This window comes from Zingiber officinale, chromosome 6B (genome assembly GCF_018446385.1).
Source record: "Zingiber officinale cultivar Zhangliang chromosome 6B, Zo_v1.1, whole genome shotgun sequence".
Taxonomy (NCBI): Eukaryota; Viridiplantae; Streptophyta; class Magnoliopsida; order Zingiberales; family Zingiberaceae; genus Zingiber; species Zingiber officinale.
The window spans coordinates 41,431,055-41,450,240 of record NC_055996.1 but is presented as its reverse complement, the minus strand read 5'-3'; the positions used below and the strand labels follow the sequence as shown (position 1 = coordinate 41,450,240).

At 33.7% G+C, this 19,186-nt stretch overlaps 1 long non-coding RNA gene, 2 other non-coding genes and 1 pseudogene across 3 annotated transcripts; all 4 read left to right on the top strand.

Annotated features, from left to right (window-relative positions):
* Positions 1–10,657: 10,657 nt before the first annotated feature.
* On the top strand, positions 10,658–11,099 carry LOC121990100. The gene is made up of 2 exons (XR_006114453.1): positions 10,658–10,723; positions 10,811–11,099. It is a non-coding gene; the product is annotated as an uncharacterized LOC121990100 (long non-coding RNA).
* On the top strand, positions 10,804–10,892 carry LOC121993442. Its single transcript, XR_006115286.1, has one exon. It is a non-coding gene; the product is annotated as a small nucleolar RNA Z199 (small nucleolar RNA).
* Positions 11,100–11,157: 58 nt separating the features above from the next.
* Positions 11,158–11,256, top strand: LOC121993451. Its single transcript, XR_006115294.1, has one exon. It is a non-coding gene; the product is annotated as a small nucleolar RNA R64/Z200 family (small nucleolar RNA).
* Positions 11,257–14,353: 3,097 nt separating this feature from the next.
* On the top strand, positions 14,354–15,351 carry LOC121990098 (annotated as a pseudogene).
* Positions 15,352–19,186: the final 3,835 nt, after the last annotated feature.

Genomic DNA, 19,186 nt, shown 5'->3' with positions numbered 1-19,186 from the left:
TTACGAATTGGCTCGAGACCCTACAGATTGATGTCTCCAAGGGAAGGATAGTTAAGATGGTGAGGCAGGACTGCAGACTTGGAAAACGTGCATTTTCCAAGTCTGGCATCATAGGACAGAATGGGGCGGTTCATTGGAAGGACGGGAGAGCACTGGGTGAGTTACCACGGGCACCTCCACAACAGGTTGATGCTGCTCCCATTGCTGCTCCTCCTCCTGCTGCTGCTGAGTATGGAGAGGCAGATCCTGATCTGCGCTGGCATATTGCTGAGCTAGAGAGCCGCATTGATCAGCACGATGAGCTACTGGCTGCTAAGCTCCATGGGCTGCGCGTTCGGATTGACCAGCGTTACGATGGTCTACGCAGTCAGTAGTTAGCGACGCAGCAGGTGCTTCTGGGATGGATGGCCAGCTACCCACCTCCGCAGTATTACTCGGGCTATCCACCCTCGAGCATGCCGCCTCAGGGATTCATTCCTCCAGCAGATGATGATGATGCTCCTCATATTGAGGATGTTGATTGATACACTTTGTTTTATGTTGGTCATTTTGACTGCCTACGTTTCAGATACTGTTTGATAGATACTGTGTCTGACCTGCATATTAGCTGTTTATGCTACTCGTTTTTCTATTACTTGCATCTCTTTATTTTCCAGTTCTTATTGACTATTTATATGCTTTTCATATGCCATATCTTGATTGTCTCTTATTTACTGTCCGATATTACACTTAGAGGGAATTCTGTGTGGATTAAGAAGGAGACAGTATGGGTTAAGGGGGAGTCCTTTGAGTCTTATTATCTAATTCGCACCTTTTCGGTGTTTGACAAAGGGGGAGAAGATGACTAAGTTTAGAGATGAATGAAGTTTTGATTTTAGGGGAGAGGATAACCTTGAGGATTATTGACTTCCTTAGTGTTGTATTCGTCTTAGGGGGAGGATCTTGATTCCCCTAAAATTAAGGAAATATGAGCATTTCTGATCTAAACTTAAATCGTGTTGTCAAACAACAAAAAGGGGGAGATTGTTGATACGGTCTGACCTGGCTATTGTTTTGATGTTGACACTGATTTAAGTTTGTATCAGATATTAATTAAACTCAGATTGATTACTGATCAATGTTGATCAGGTGGAAGGGAAAAGTCCAAGTATGGAAACTTGGCACGCGAAGTCAGAGAGGGCCCGGTAGCGGACGAAGTCGGAGAGGGCTCGGTAGCTCGTTCTCCGGACTAGGTCAGAGAGGGCTCGGTAGCTCGTTCTCCGGACTAGGTCGGAGAGGGCTCGGTAGCTCGTTCTCCGGACTAGGTCAGAGAGGGCTCGGTAGCTCGTTCTCCGGACTAAGTCGGAGAGGGCTCGGTAGCTCGTTCTCCGGACTAGGTCAGAGAGGGCTCGGTAGCTCGTTCTCTAGACCAGGAAGACTTTAGGGTTTAGGGCTGGGAAGCTCTAAACCTACCTACATAGGCACTGATCGGTCTGTTGACCGATCCAGTGATACTATGGTTATCTGATCGGTCACCAGACCGATCAGTAACCAATCAGTAACTCATTGTGAGAATTACTGATCGGTCTGTAGACCGATCAGTAACCAATCAGTAACACTCTGTGAGATTTACTGATCCGTCTGGAGACCGATCAGGAGGCAATGAAGTTCGGGAGAGAGTATAGGGGATCGGTCTGTGGACTGATCCACCTATAGCCTGATCGGTCCACAGACCGATCAGAGCTCTCCTGGACCGATCAAGCCATAGCCTGATCGGTCCAACAAGCTGTGGATCGATCTGTTGACCGATCCAAATACTGTCTGAAGTTTCTGCTATTTCTCTGCAACTTCTGATCCATCTGATTTAACCATCTGTTGTTAGATTTTTAAGTTGCAGGTTGCAGGTATCATGCCAATGCTTAAATTCAAATTAAGCTCCATCAGAAGAATAAGACAAAGGGTTCTTTCTACTGTGTTTCGCTGCAAATGGTGCAATTGGAGCATCAACGGTTACTGGTTGCGATCAGGCTGTGATCTGGCTACGATCAGTTGGGAATCAGCTTGACTCTTGCTCATTGGTTCGAGCTCAGAGACCCCAGTGAAGACCATGGGTTCTATTGGTGTGAGTTCAGAGAACCAGAGGAGGAGGAAGAGTGATTGGCGTTGTCGTAGCTTGCAATAGGGATTCGGTGCAGGTTGACAGCAATTCGGGACAGGCTGAACGCAGTGGAAGTAGAGGCATAAGAAGAAGGATGAAGATAGGTTCGAAAAAAAAGAGAACTTTCGGTCGATCAAGCAAGGGTGCTGAGCTTTGAGTTCTTGGCTGTGCTTCTTTCTTGTGCTCTGTTTAACTGTTATCTTCACGTGGCTGTGAGCGTTTTTCTTCATTCTCTTTAGCCACTGATCTGTAAGTCTTGTGCTTTATTTACATATCTTCTGAGACTTTGTGGAGAGGTTACTCCACCGAGAAGGAGAAATCTTTAGCCGGTATATATCCGAGGTGTGATCTACCGAAAGATCAAGGGATTGTCCACCTTACGGACACGCCGAGGAGTAGGGGTATGTTATCCCCGAACCTCGTACATACTGGTGTTAGTGGTGTGTGTCTTTCTTTTCCTTGTATTAGATTTTCATGTGCATATTTCCGCTGCGCTAACGATTTGATTGAAGAATTTAGTTAAGTTTTATAGGAGGCTATTCACTCCCCCCCTCTCTAGCCATCCGAAGATCCTAACAATAATAATAAATAGTAATTAGACCATGTCTCTCCGAGACCATGATCTAGTCAGGGTCTCAATTTAGGTTTCTAAAATTGACCTATATTGGACCGACGCCTAATGTCCCTTTGAACAGGGACGCGTTCACACTTAGTCACTCTCTTCTAGTGACTTACCTCTACTTACCAGGTGTAGAGTTACCTTCTAGAATCAAACATTTAAACTTTAGGAATCAAACATCCTGGTCTACTGGAATCACACATCCGGTCTTCTCTAATCGGGAATCACACATCCCAACCTACCAGAATCGTACATCCAGTTTTCTCAATCGGGAATCACACATCCTGCCCCTTGTTAGAATCCCATATTTAGATTTCAACCTATCAGGAATCAAACATCCCAATTTACCAGAATCACACATCCAGTCTTCAACCAATCAGGAATCAAACATCCTAACTAGGGTTAGCCAAACCTGCGCACTCAGTAACAAGGTTAGATCAAATCACTTGAAAATTTTTTTGATAATAAGAGTCCTAGTCTATTATGCACATTCCCAGTCGTCTTCTTAAATTATTGAATTTAAATTTTGGTAATAGTTTAGTGAAAATGTCAGCCTAATTTGACTTGAACTCAACATAGTAGAGTTCAATGTCTCCTTTGGCGATGTGATCTCTAATAAAGTGATGTTTGATTTCAATATACTTGGTTCATGAATGATGCATTGGATTTTTGGTTAAGTTAATTAAATTGATATTATCAATATGAATTTTTACATTTTTATGTTCTAAGTTAAAATCTTTTAATGTGTGCATCATCCATAATAGTTGTGATACATACTTGCCCATTGCTATGTACTCGACTTCAGTAGTAGATAATGCAATACAGTGTTATTTTCTACTAAACCAGCTGACAAGTGATGGTCTAAATAATTGACATCTACCACTTATACTTTTACGATATAATTTACAGCTGACATAATCTGAGTCAGTAACCTATTAGTTCAAAACTAAGTGTTAGAGGGTACCAAATTCCTATATTTAGTGTGCCTTTCAAATATCTAAAAATTCTTTTTACATTAGTTAAGTGAGATTCCTTAGCATAGATTTGGTATCTAGTACACATATTAACTACAAATAAAATATCAGGTCAACTTACAGTTAAGTATAAAAGGCTGCCTATGACACTCCTATAATATTTTAGATCTATGGGTTTTCCATTTGAATCGCTATCTAAGGTTGTGTTAGTTGCCATTAGTGTTTTTATTTATTTGGTATTTTCAATTTCAAATTTTTTAAAGTAATTCTTTGATATATTTTTGTTAGTAAATAGAATTTATTTTATTTATTTATTTAATTTATAATCCTAAGAAATAAATTAATTTACCTACTAGACTCATTTCAAATTCTTATTCTATTAATGTTATAAATTCTTGTAAAAATTCTGAGTTGGCTGAACCTAAAATTATGTCATCTACATATACTTGGGCTATGAAGATATCTTGTTTGACTGATTTTACAAATAGAGTTAGAATAATTTGACCTTAGTTGAACCCTTTGAAAATTAGATAGGATGTCAACCTTTCATACTAGGTCCTAGGTACTTGTTTAAGACTATATAAGGCTTTCTTTAGTTTAAACACATGGTCAGAATGATCTATACTTTCAAACCGAGGTGGTTGACCTACATAAACTTCTTCTTTTATTAACCCATATAAGAAGGCAGATTTAATATCCATTTGATAAAGCTTAAATCCTTTATAGGTTGCATAGCTAAGTAGCATTCTAATAAACTCAAGTCTAGCTACTGGAGCGTATGTTCATCATAGTCAAGTCCCTCTACTTGACTAAATCCTTTAGCTACTAGTCTAGCCTTGTTTCTAATAATTTTTCATCTTTATTTAATTTATTTCTAAATACCCATTTTGTTTCTATTAACTTTTTATTATTAGGTAATGGTACTAAATCCCAGACTTCATTTCTTTCAAACTGGATTAATTCTTCCTGCATGATAATGATCTAGACTGAGTCGAGTAGGGATTCTTCTACTGTTTTGGGTTTGATTTTAAAAATTAAAGATATTTAACATAGATTTCTGAAAGATGATCTAGTCTGAACTCTTAAGTCTAGGTCACTTATAATTTATTCAATTAGGTGGTTGAGCTAATTCTTATTATTCTAAGCTCAGTTTGTGTTTGTTTATTTTCTTGTGGTTGATTTTGTTCAACTTCATTTTCGTCTATTGGATTTTCACTTGCTCCCCCTAGATCAATGCTAGTTCTAGCGAAATCAATTGGCTGGTATTGAGGTTGTGTTGAGTTGAATTCTTTAGAGTTAGTAATTTCATCAAATTTTACATTGGTTGATTCCTCAATTCTTAGAGTAGTTGTATTGTAAACTATATATCCTCTACTATTTAGGGAGTACCCTACAAAGATTCTATTTTCTACTTTTGAGGTAAAATTTTCTAGATATTCTCTTGTGTTTAATATGTAAACATGACATCCAAATACCTTAAAGTATTTAATACTAAGTAATTTATTATATATAGTAAATTTCAATTGGAGTTTTATTACGTTTCTTATTTATTATTGTTATATTTTGTATAAGTTGTACTAACAGCTTTTGTCCAAAAATATTTTGATAATTGGTATTCATTAAGCATTGTTCTAGTGGCTTCTTAGAGAGTTCTATTTTTTTCTTTCCACTACTCTATTTTGTTGAGGTGTATTATGACATGAGAATTCTTGATGGTACCCATTTCTAAGTAAAATTTAGTAAATCTATGATTTTTCAATTCCTCACCATTATCACTCTAATCCTTTTGATTTTTGAGTCTTTTCATTTTTAATTTATTTACAAAAATTACTAAATATTTCAAATATTTTGTCTTTATTTTTTAAGAATTTTATCCAAGTGAATATTGAGTAATCATTAGTTATTAATGACAGTATAAGTTTCTATTAATAGATTTAATCTCATGTGAGTCAAATAAATCTAAGTGTAATAATTCAAGTGTTGAATTGGTTTGAATTTGATTAATTGGTTTGTGGGTTGATTTGGTCTATTTTCCTTGTTGACAAGCATTACAAATTGTTGAGTCTAAGTTAAGTAGTTTTTGTAGTCCTCTAACTAGGCCATTTAGTTTGATGAAGTTTCTAAAGTTAGTGTAGGACATTCTCCTATACCACGGTCAGGTTTCCTCTTTTTGTGTCGAGTAACACTTAAGTGGGGAGCTGGATAGGTTAATTGTATAAATGCTATTATTCCTAAGTCCTTTTAATTTTATTGTAAGGCCTTTCATATGTTTAATTAAGCATTCAGTGAATGTAAACCTAATCTTATATTCTGAATCACATAATTGACTAACACTGAGTAAGTTAAATTTAAAATTTTCAATAAGGAGTACTTCATTAATAATGAAATTAATTTTAGTTCAATGTTATATATTCCAATTACCTTTAGTTTATCATTATTTTCAAAGGCAACTGTTCCTAGTCTTTTGAATGTTAATTTCATGAATATTGTTTAATCTCTGGTCATATGTCGAGAGCAACCACTGTCTAATATCCATTTAGATTCCTAAAGAAAATTAGGAGAAACAAACTTTTAGCTAAGTGTGAATTTGATTTTAATTATAATTATAATTTAATTTAATTTAATCAATTTATTTATTTTAATTAATTTAATTTAATTTAATTATGTTAATTTATTTTATGTTAATTTAATTTATGTTAATTTATTTTTATTTAATTTATGTTAATTTATTTTTATTTCAATCCTTATTCATCACTCGATCTATATTTTCAATTAGAGAATTCTATGATTTTGTAAGATGAGTTAAGTTAAATTTTAGAATTTGATTTAACTTATGTTAGATTCAAATTTAGCTTTAGGTTTAACAAACATGTATTCTTTGGATAAACTTCTAAGTTGTGGCAAGTCACCTGGATATCATTAGAGTAACCATGTCTTTAAAATTTTTCAAATAGTCCCGCCCATTGAACTTAGTACAAAACTTTGGTCTAATGATCAGCTAGGATTAGTAGGGGGTAGCTTTAGTTAGTTCCACTAAGCCAAATGCACCAAATCGAAGTTCTTTGACATGCATAGATATAGTTTCTCTAACCTACTATCATCCAAAATTTCTTCAATACTGTTAATCAGGTTAAACTTTTAGCTCCTTTTTAACTTAGTCCAAATTACTCAGCCGGGTAAATTATTATTTTGAAGGTATCAACTAATTTGGAGTCCCTTGAATTATTGAATTTGAGTTTAATTAAGTTTTAGTCAAGGTCTAATTAATTGTAATTTACGTTTAATTTAAATTTTTAATTTTGAATTAATTAAGTTAGTTAAATGGTCATTGATTTAAATTTTCTTTTAATTTTTAATTTATTAAATTGTTTGAATTATCTTGGTTTAAAAGATTATATTTAATATTTAGGTTTTTATTAATTTTTAATTTTGAATGAGTTAAATTGTTTAAATTATCATTTTTTAAAGATTTATCCTTAATGTTTAACTTTTTATTAATGGTTAATTTTGAATTTACTAGATTTGGTTTTGATTTTATTAAAGTATTTAATGTTATCCGCATGTTTATAGTTGAATTTATTATATTAGTTTTATCTATAAATTTATTCTTAAGATTTTAATTTATTAAATTATTTTTGTTTTGGATATAAATTTTTAGATTGACATTATGTAGATTATCAAATATTTTATTAAGAAATTTATTAATATTATCTATATTGAATTCATCATTGTTATCACTTAAATTTTTATACCTATTTAAATTTGAATTATTATTTAAATTTTTAGATATATTTAAATTCAAATTTTCTAAATTAATTGCAACCAATGTTTTATTGATTAATTTATTTAATTTTAAATTTTCTGATTTAACTAAATTTAAATTGCTTATAGGAGTGTTTTTATGAATCTCTAAATCATCATGCAAATTTATAAAAGAATTTTCTAAACTATCATGTATAATATTTAAATTACTATTGATAGAGATATTTTGATAAATATTACTAACCTTAAGCTCGACCTCTGATTCTATAGGCTTCTCCATTGGATTGAGCTCGAGCTTAGATTCATTTGTCTTGTTTCTCTAGCTTCAATGGCTCCTAATGAAACTTGGTCAGGCGAGTCCAAAACTCACGGGCATCTTTGATCTTTCCTATCATGCATGTAATATTGTTAGGTAATAAATATGAAATTAACTTTATTATCTTTTGGTTTGCTTCGGAGTTTTGAGAAGATTGCTTCAGCGTCATACCACCATTGAAGTCATTCATCAGGACGAGGCTTTCCATTTATATCCATAAATTGAATTCATCCTTATTGTATATCTCGTATGGAGGTGGTTGGTTGACATTCTGCCCGAGTGTCTCTTTGTACTCCATTTCACATACACAACACAAATTTACAGAGAAATTCCAAGACTAAGTCTTGGGGTAAGTAGTGTGGAAGGAAATATGAATAAAGACCGGTTCGAATGGTGTTACACTAATTTTGAGAAAAAAATAATAAAAACATAACAAAAAATATTATAATAAATTTTGTCAAATGAGATATTTTACTAATTCTGACTAATAGTGAAAAAACGATGTGTGTGTGTATATATACATATTTAAAAAAAAGGTACCTCCTACTTGATTGATGATTTTACCAATTCAGAGTGCCCTTACTTTGATACTACTTGTTGGATCGTAAAGACGCTAGAGAGGTGGGGAGGGGGGGGGGGGATAGAGATCGTTGCTTTTTTCAGAAAATCGAGAGTAAGCAGCAGAATAAAGAAAACAAAAACAATATTAACAAGGCCAAATTTTACTTGATTCAGAGCCTATGATGATTCTTACTTCAAGACCGGAATCATCGATCACTTTCGTTGGGTTGTCACTGTCAATTCGAATATTTGAATTACAAAGCTTTAGTACACAAATTATAAACTGAAAAATTATCGACAAGAAGAAAGAATAAATCAAGTTCCTTAATCGTCGGATGTCGGAGCGGCTTTTCAGGATCGTCGAAACTTTCTTGGAGCAACGCGCAAGAACGAAAGTTATAGCAGATGTTGTTGTGAAGCTGCTGGTTGAAGGACTTTATATAGGACAATTTTGAGCTCCTGGAACCCCTCCAGACGTCTGGACCGTCGCTGACATGGCAATCTCTCGTCGAAACTTGATCCATCAAGTTTATCCACCTCCAAGCCCCCGGACCCCCTCTGGGTGGCTGGACTGTTGACGTGGGTTCAACCAGTTGGCGCGCTCTAACTCAGCTTATGGATGATTTTTATGGTCCGGATGCCTAGACCAACCCTGAGCGCCGGGACCGCCCGGGTGCCTGGTAGGCCGCTCGGGCAAAGCTGATCCGGGCCCCCGAACACTTTTTTTTCATCAACTTCTTCCCTAAAAAAGGGTTAGTTCAGGCAAAAAAAATAAGTTTATCCTGTAAAATAAAGTTAGCACAATACAGTAGAATAATAGTTGTAATTAGATTTTGCCTTCTCGAGATCAGAATTTAGTCAAAGTCTCAACTTAGATTTCTCAAGTGGACCTAAGTTAGACCGACATATACAGTTCCCTCAACCGAAAACACGTTCTCACTAGATTTCTCCTCCAGTTGCTTACCTCCACTTACCAACTACAGTCGCTTGACTTATCTTTGACCCACTAGGTATTCTTGCTAGTTGTTAGGTCCCGCGGATCCAACTGAATTTCCTGCCAGATATCATGTCTCGCAGACATATATATCTGGACTTCGCACCAGCTATCGGATCCCGTAGACCTAGCTAGATTTCAGGCTGGTGCCAGGTCATTTAGGTCCGTCAACTTCTACACACTTGGTAAAACAATTAGACCACAAACACTCTAACTTTAATATATTTGTCATTCATCAAAATATGAGTTAGATCATTAATATAAATTGCACCAACATAATCATCACAATAGATATAGCAAACAACTATGCCACAGTATAACCAGCATGTCAAGTACATGTATATAGAATAATAAATGTAAATAAACAAGATATTCAGTAGCTATTAGATATTATAGATGACAAACGAGAGTGTATAAATATGGAATTGATCATATCAAAGATCAAGTAACCAAGTATCAAGCTTATGAAATAATATGAATGGAGTTGAGGTAAACACAACAACCTATCTAAACATAACTTATGCACTAAGGTCAAAGTACTATAAAAACAAGTCAAGAAGTACCCACCTCTATATGTGTAACATGTGTCAGATAACTCTCACGTCGTGTCACTCATCTCAATCAAAGTTCTGCATCAACATATACAATTTGACTATCTTCATATGCATCAAATAGCTAAATCCAATCCCCTAAACTAATTAGAGTGACTCTAATTGTATCATGATATTCGCTTACACCTCGAATAGATGTTTAGATATCTCTAATCTCATTCTTTGCATTAGATTAGGTATAATTCCCCAATAACTCAAATCATTTCGCAACTAAATAAGACTAGTTGATCCCTAACCATTTAGTTGAGATAACATTTTCAATATTCATTATTAAATTATTAGAAATTACATTTTAAATTCAAAATTTATCAAATTAATTTTAATTCATTTTTATTATAATTTAATTTACGTGATAAAAGATAATTTAATTGTTTGTCTCATCAATTTATCCATAGTATCATATAAAGAAGATAAATTATACTATTAATTTTTAATAATAAGTGTCTATCTACGCAAACTCGCAGAATCTCATGATCTAGTTATCTAGTGTTGTCATCGAAACGAACGTCTTGATGTGATGGTGTTAATAACTAAACTTCGCAATAGTGGATAAGTTAGCCGGTTCGAGTTGGCCAGTTGGGGAGACAAACCGAACAGAGCCGGTCTAGTTGTATTGATCCAAACCAGTTAGATTTAGGGTTTCTTCTGATCACTATAAATACCTCTCCTGATATCAATCTCCCACATCTGGGCGGCGATAGCTCAACAAGACAGAGCAGACCTCCTGCCGGCCATAGCTTCTTTTGCTGGTTTGCATTCTTTTCCCTATTCTTCGTCGCCTACTACTTTCTCTTCTTTGCTTTGGGGTTTCAGTAAAACTATTGTGGGTGGATCAGTTGATGAGCAAGAAGAGAATTAAAAACTGCAACAATATGATGGGGTTGCACTCCCATGATTCATCACAAACCTCTGATGATCCATCTTATATTTTATAACGAATACCGTGTAATTTATTATACATTTTTTTTTTCTTTTTTCGATCGTTCAGTATCTAGTGATTTTCGCGAGTTGGGATATGATGCAAATTATGGTCCGTGTTTCTGAATGTATTGTGACTGAATCTGTTATACCAATTCTGATCCCAAAGTAAGCAAATTAAAAGAGTTTTCTGTGATGCCCTTTTTATATTGATTTGGACTTTTTAAATTAGTTCAATTGCGGTTTTCCCTCTCGTTTGCCCTAATTCCTGCCTTAATCAATGATGAAACATAGTTTTCGCATGTCAGACTTCAGAGATAGGTCGTATCAATGAGAAGATATTTCATTTATTCTGAGCCAGGCAGGCGTCTTTGCGTAGTTATCCAATTGAATTTGTCTCTTTATTTCGTCTATTGTTTTATAGTTCTATTTCGACCTGAAACTTTAGATCGATTTTATGTTATTTTTTTGAAAAAAATTGTTAGAACTATTTAATCTACATCGATTATATGTTATATGATTTGAAAAGATACCAAATTGTATCTAAAGGGCATTAAAATGAACAAATATTCCAAAGACATTGTATCTTGGAAGGATTTTGAAGTAGACAACGATACAAATACAGAGAATTTTTTTGAAGAGCTTTCAGCGAAATTTTATTTTAACTTACCAGCTTTAGAACAACGGTATCATCTAGAGAAGCATAAGACTTGAGATGACCTCTAACATACGGTTTTACATCTGATCAAACTTAGTAAGATGATGAGGAAGTAATGAAAAAATTATTTTCATTTGATTAAGTGTAATGAAATATAAAAAATTTAATTTTTATTTGTGAATATAGACTTTAGGGCATATGCAGTGGGAGGTTTATAACATGAAATTTATGCTATAAATCTCTCAATATAAATTCTTTCTCCAATTACATAGGTGGGATTTATAGATTTTTTTATAAATTTGTAGCAAAATTTTGGGATCAAGTTTATAAAAAAAAAATAATAGAGAGATGATAGAGAGAGAATTTTAAAAGAATTAGAGTTTTTTTAAAAGAGAGGTTTTATGATAATAGAGTGATTTTTAAATGAAGTAATATTTTTAACTTTTGATGTGATAATAATGTGGCATAACATAAATTGTTTTAAGAGGTTTACGACTAGGGATATGCTTAGAAGTTAAACACATGTTAAATGATATACAAAATGAGAGGGGCGATTAGATGTTATCATGGAATCTAAAGATCTTGAGGATTGAATGATTAACCTTATTTAATCTAATATTGAAAACAAAGATGAGAAATTTGATCAGTTGAAGATAAGCAATTTGTCTTTTTTTTTTTTTTTTTTTTTTTTTTTATAAAATGAGAAAGGGACATTAAACTAGTAAATCATGAAATTTTGAGATAAGCAATGTCTACATATGGTAGGGACATTAAACTAATAAATCATGAAATTTTGAGAAAAGAGCATAGAAAAAATATTATGTAGTAATAAATTTTAAGTTCTACATCATGTATTATTTATTTTATATATATATATATATATATATATATATATATATATATATATATATATATATTTGATTAAGTGGGGATTAAATGGTATAGTTTATTTTGTTGGTAACTTAAAGATTACAAACATGACTATTCTTTTCAATTAGTTAATTGTGACTTTATCGGTTTTACTAATTAGTGTACTTTCTATTTATTTCTTTTGACAATTGGTTAAGTTAATAAAAATATTATATTTTCTGTTATATCATTATTGATTCGATTAGTCTTTTTATAACTATTCTTACTTTTCTTATATCTCAAATTGAAATTTATTTTTTTCTCAGATCAAAAATGAAAATCCTTCCATTTTTAAATTTTAAGAAATTCAGATTGTGAGGTCTATTAAGATTCTGTCTGAGTTTTTAAAAAGTTATATTTTATTCTTATATACGTCTTATCAATAAAATTTACATAATTAATAATTTATTCTATAATTTTTTTCATATCCTTTAGGTAAGAGAAAAATGATTTTACAAACTAAAGAAATTATATGGTTCAAAATAACTAAAAATAAAATGGACTAATTATAAAAATGTGTACTTTTTGTTTGGTTCTTCCAAACAATACAATATAGACCAAATATAAGAGAGAATTTTTTATTTCCCGTCTATCATTATAATTTTAGAGATAGTAAATTTTATTTTTTATTTGACCCATTCGAAGGATATATTCTAGAATACAAGTCATGGGGCAATTCAATGTTTAAATACTTATTTGTTTTTATTAAAGTTTTATTTGATTATAGTAATTTTGCTATAGTTTTTAGTATAGAAATGTATATAAATAAAATTATAAAAGTAAGTATTAAGATAAATTATAAAAGAAATTATTTTGATTCAATCATCTCTATCTCTTTTTCAACTCACCAATATGAATCAAAAATCGTATTCATTAATTGTATATTTAAGATATCAAGAATTTACATAGGATACCAAGAAATCACGTAATATAATAACATATTATCAATATGCCCGCACTTACCTTTTTGCTTTTTTTATTTAATTCAAGAATAGTAACCGAATCCAAAAATCCCCCCTTAATCATAATCAAGGATTTCTTATATAGCTAGAGCGGCCCTCACAAATTGCGGATACTAATTTGTTAAGAACCAATCGGATTGAAGCTATAGCATCATCGTTGGATGGAATCGAAATATCTGCGAGATCCGGGTTTGTATCGATTAAAAAAATGGTAGGATACCCACATTAGGTCACGGGGTCGAAACTCAGGGTAGTCGGGGCGTAAATTCTCGGTCCCTGTGCAACTCACCCTACCTGCCACATGCTTACTTAGGATGCTGTGATTTACCTCCCTCGTGATAGCCTTGGGTCGGGTGCGGCGGAGGCGCTGGGGGCGAGCGATTTCTCCTTTTGCCACATGAAATTAAAAAAAGAGTCCCCTCGGATGGGTCTAGTGGCTAGTGCATGAGGTGTTGTCACAATGAGATCTAAGGTTCGAATCTCAACAAAGTCGAGGTAAATACTTCCCTTATGTGTTAGTCATTATTCCAAAGGTTAGTAGTCGTCCGTGATTTACCTCCTCTGTGTTGGCCTTGGGACGGGTTGGCGGGGGCGCTGGGGACGAGAGTATTCGCCTTTTGCCACAATGAAACTAAAAAAAGTTGTCCTCTTCGGACGGTCTAGTGGTTAGCACATGAGATGTTGTTATCATGATGTCTGGGGTTCGAATCTCGGCAAAGTCGAGGTAAATGTCTTTCTTATGTGCTAGTCATTATTCTAAAGATTAATAGTCGCTCATAATTTACTTTTTTTCATGTTGACCTAAGATAGGTTGGCGGGGGGCGCTGAGGACGAGCGTATTTGTCTTTTGTCATCATGAAACTAAAAAATGAGAACTAACCCATGCCTTGGAAATGCTATGAGGTGTTCGGAAATAGTTGAAGTAGTTAAATAGAAGGATCACTATGACTATAGCCATTGATAAATTTACCAAAGAAGAAAATGATCTATTTGATATTATGGATGATTAGTTACATAGACTATTTCATTTTTGTAGGTTGATCTCGCCTATTGCTCTTTCCTTATGCTTATTTTGCTTTAGGAGGTTGGTTTACAAGTACAACTTTTGTAATTTCATTTCCTATTTGGAAGGTTGTAATTTTTTAACCATTGTAGTTTCTACTCCTTTGAATAATTTAGCACATTCTTTGTTGCTACTATGGGGTTCTGAAGCACAAGGAAATTTTACTCATCATGGTATTTTCGGACTAATAGGTTTCATGTTACGTTAATTCGAACTTGCTCGATCTGTTCAATTGCGGCTTTATAATGCAATCGTATTTTCTAGTTCAATTGTTGTTTTTGTTTCCATATCGTTTATCCATTGGGTCAATCTGGTTGGTTCTTTGCACCAAGTTTTGGCGTAATAACGATATTTAGATTTATCCTCTTTTTCCAAGGGTTTCATATATAGACGTTAAACTCATTTCATATGATGGGAGTGCCGAAGTATTAAGCGTATGTATTATTCATGGTGCTATTGTAAAAAATACTTTATTCGAAGATGGTGACGGTGCAAATACATTTCGTGCTTTTAACCCAACTCAAGCCGAAGAGACTTATTCAATGGTTACTGCTAATCGTTTTTGGTCCCAAATCTTCGGGGTTGCTTTTTCTAATAAACGTTGGTTACATTTCTTTATGCTATTTGTACCCGTAACTGGTTTATGGATGAGTGCTATTGGGGTAGTTGGTCTGGCTCTGAATCTACGTGCCTATGATTTCGTTTCCCAAGAAATACGTGTAGTGGAAGATCTCGAATTTTGAAATTTCTACACCAAAAATAATCTCTTAAACGAAGGTATTCATACTTGGATGGCGGCTCAGGATCAGCCTCATGAAAACCCTTATATTCCCTTAGGAGGTTCTACCATGTGGAAATGCTCTTTAATGGAAACTTTAACATTAACTGGTCGTGACCAAGAAACCACAGGTTTTGCTTGGTGGGCCAGGTTAATTTGTCCAATAAACTACTTGGAGCTCACATAGCCTAGGGGTGTAAACGAATCGAATCGAGCTGAATATGCAGAAAAATTTAAGGCTCGAATTCGGCAAGAAATAAGTATATTCGAGTTCGAACTCGATTCGAAGCTCGAAAAATTCAAAATGTTTAGTTCGAGTTCGGTTCGAATTAGGGCTCGGGTTCGAGTTCGGCTCCAAATATTCGAATATGTTTGCGAACTATTCGAATTATTACTGGAAAATAAGTTCGAAAGGCTCAAAATTTATTTATTTAATATATATTTAACTTATATTGATAAATATTAAGGCTTGCAAGCAGCTCGAACAATATAATTTGGGCTCGAGTTCGGCTCGAAAAAAGTTCGAACATGTTCAAGTTCGGCTCGAATTCGATAAATTCGAATATGAATCAAATATTTTTCGAGCTGACTCTAACAGCTCGCGAGCCGGCTCGATTCGTTTGCAGCCCTAACATAGCACATGCCAGATTAATCGTATTTTGGGTCGAAGCAATGAACCTATTTGAAAATTTTCATTTCGTACTAGAGAAATCCATGTATGAACAAGGATTGATTTCCCTACTTCGTATCTGGAGTACTTCACTTAATTTCCTTTGTAGTCTTAGGATTTTGTGATATTTATCATGCGTTTCTTGGACTCGAGACTCTTGAAGAATCTTTTTCATTCTTCGGTTATGTATGGAAAGATCAAAATAAAATGACTACGTAGCATTTTGGTATTCACTTAATTTTGTTAGGTTTAGGTGCTTTTCTTCTAGTACTTAAGATTCTTTATTTTGGGGACATATATGATACCTGGCCCTTGGTATGATTTGGAGAGGCTTACTTGTCTTATAGTTTAGGTATTTTATATCATCCATACATAGTATTTTGATCTAAGATTTCAATTCTTCTATGTTTCAGCAGTAACATATTGTTCCATGAAGCTAAGGTTCAAAATATGAAATAAAAAGTATTTCCACGACTCTACCACCCGGCCAATCCTGTTTCACTTAATCCCTTTTTCATGGCCACATATCTTTATGGCTAAGGAATGAGAAATCTTTATCCTGTTACATGAATCAAATGTTTTATTTCATCCGGGAAAAGTCATCCCCTTCTCAACACTGTCTCTGTCATTTGATACAATAACATTCCCTTAGATAGGAAGAGATTTGATAAATACTGATAATTGTTGAATATAATATTAGAACGGAAAGATCCATTAGATAATGAACTCTTACTTCTAAGCCATTTCTGGCGATGATTCAACAATTCGTAGTATTTTTCTGCTTATTCCCGATGAACTAGTGTGTATACATAGATACATCTCTTCATATGCAAAGAATTCTCGACGTGAAAACACAGAGATAAAGAACTGATCTTTGAATAGGAAAAAAAAAGATTTACAGGGTCCCAAATGAATTGGCTTATTTGACGAAAGTCTTGTTCTTTGGAAATTCTATCTGGTGTCTGGTACTGCATGGTTCCCCTCTATAAGAACTCCTCATGCTCTTGAATCTCATGCTCTTCATGATAAATGCTCCGCTTGCCCCGAAATGATCTGACCCGATAGGAAAATCCCAATATAATTGGTCTTTCAATACAATCAAATAGATTTGTCTAAGGACGCCATATTCTACGAGCCCAAACTATGCGATCAAATACATTCTCTTCCATTTGTTGTGGGTCAATGTCCTCTTCCTATTCTTCTAACTCCAATTTGTATTTTTCATAGTTTTGAATCATATCTAACTGATTACTTGGTTCGGACTAAAGAAGAAATGTCACTTGATTATTATCAAACTGATTGCAATCATTTTCTATCCGTGAGAATCCCAACAGAGCACCTTCTAGTTCTAATAGGTCATGAACAAGATCAGAATCATTCTCAGCGAATCTATAAGAAGCGATCCAATTATTTTCATTAGGTTCGGGTGAAGACCAAAGATCTTGAGTGACCAATCTGGCAGAACAATTCAAAAGATAAAGAAGTATGGTTAATTTCTTCATGCTCGTTCCAAGTTCAAAGTACCATTTGTACAAATAAGAATTCCCTTCGTTACATGATTTCTTCTTCATATAGATAGATATAGGATCTATGAGGCAATTATTTAGAAGTACATTTTGTGAAACAACCCTTCCTATCTAATAGAAAAGGATCCCATGATCCTGAACTGATATTACCTCGGATCACAAATCCCAAGTCTGTCTATGAAGAGCGGATCTAATTGTATTAGTTTTTATAATTGATTTCTTCTATGTAATACTAATGGATAGGGCCTCATTAATAAGTGCTGCAAGATCTCGTGCATTGCAACCTATGGTTATGGACCCAAATCCATTAGTATGGAACATTTTCTTTTCCAAGTGAAACCCTTTAATATATGAAAGAATGGAAAAGAATGCTTTTGTTGTTGTTGAATAAGAAGCCTTCGTATCTTAATGCATGTATTTAATTTATTCGGATTTATTAGAGTGGGATCCATTTTTTGGAAAATATGAGTCGAACCAATAACAAGAATTTTTCTAGTAGAATATCTTTCACAATCTCTGGAGAGAGATAGTTCTGAAATAGATCGAAGAATTTGTAATTCACATACAAATCATGAATGTTTAGAATCCATATTATGCAAGAAGACGTTGCTCTTGCTAATGAGAATTGAAAGGTGATATTGATATAAAATCTGTATATACTCGGTGGCATATCCATAGTTAACACATTCATCATATCTAGGAGCTTCGTATCAAGATCAAGGTCATCATCGATATCGATATCGATATCATCACGATAATCACTATCGTCACTATCACTATCATCAATAAAAAAACCTTCAGGCTTGTAATACGAATACGGAAAGTTATTCAGAAATATTGTAATGAAAGGAACATGGGAGTTTGTCGCTAAGTATTTAACCAAATAGGATCGTCTAGTTCCTATAGAACCTATCACTAAAATACCCCTAGAAGTGGATAGGGCTAAATGGAGCGAGAAGGGTTTTCCATGATATGAGAAATGAAAACTATTAGCCTCACTGGGGTTTGTAAATAAGTGATTATCTGATAATGAGCAAGGAATATTTATCTTTCTGCTAAATAGGATTATTAACTCTTAATTCATTAGTACTTTTTATGAATGTCAACTAAGTATCGTAAGTAAATTGATCTTGGTTATTCAATCATTTGATAACCAGAGTCATTCTTTGATAAATGATCACTATGAGTCAAACTTAATAGAATTTGATTAATCTTTTTTTCTTTTTCGATCGTTAAGGTGGAGAACTAAAACAAGAATTCTCTTTCTTCATCATCAACCAAATCATTGTTTGTGCCAAAGATTCTATTTTCTCATCAATTTAATTATCGTTCACCCCTTTTCTTTTTCTTGTCAATGAATATATCTCTTTACTTGTACGGTTTAGATGTCTCGTATTTCTCAAAAAAACAATTCAATTGTTGGGATTTTGTATGATACTTCTAAGATTGGTGAGATTGATATTCAAATATTTCTTCTTAGAATGTATTGATTTGACCCCATAAGCGGAACCACTAACCAATAGCATGTTTCCACCAGAAGCATAAACCCGTATTTTTTTCAAGAAAATCTCCTAATTATTCTAGAGCAACTAGAAAGAGATTTTTTAACTAGAAAGAATTCAATTCAGATTCAGATGTACGATACCTATACAAAATTTTTTACAACTTCATCATGTATGATGGAATCATCAAAGATTTAATCTTTTCTAACTCTGTTTGTAACTCACT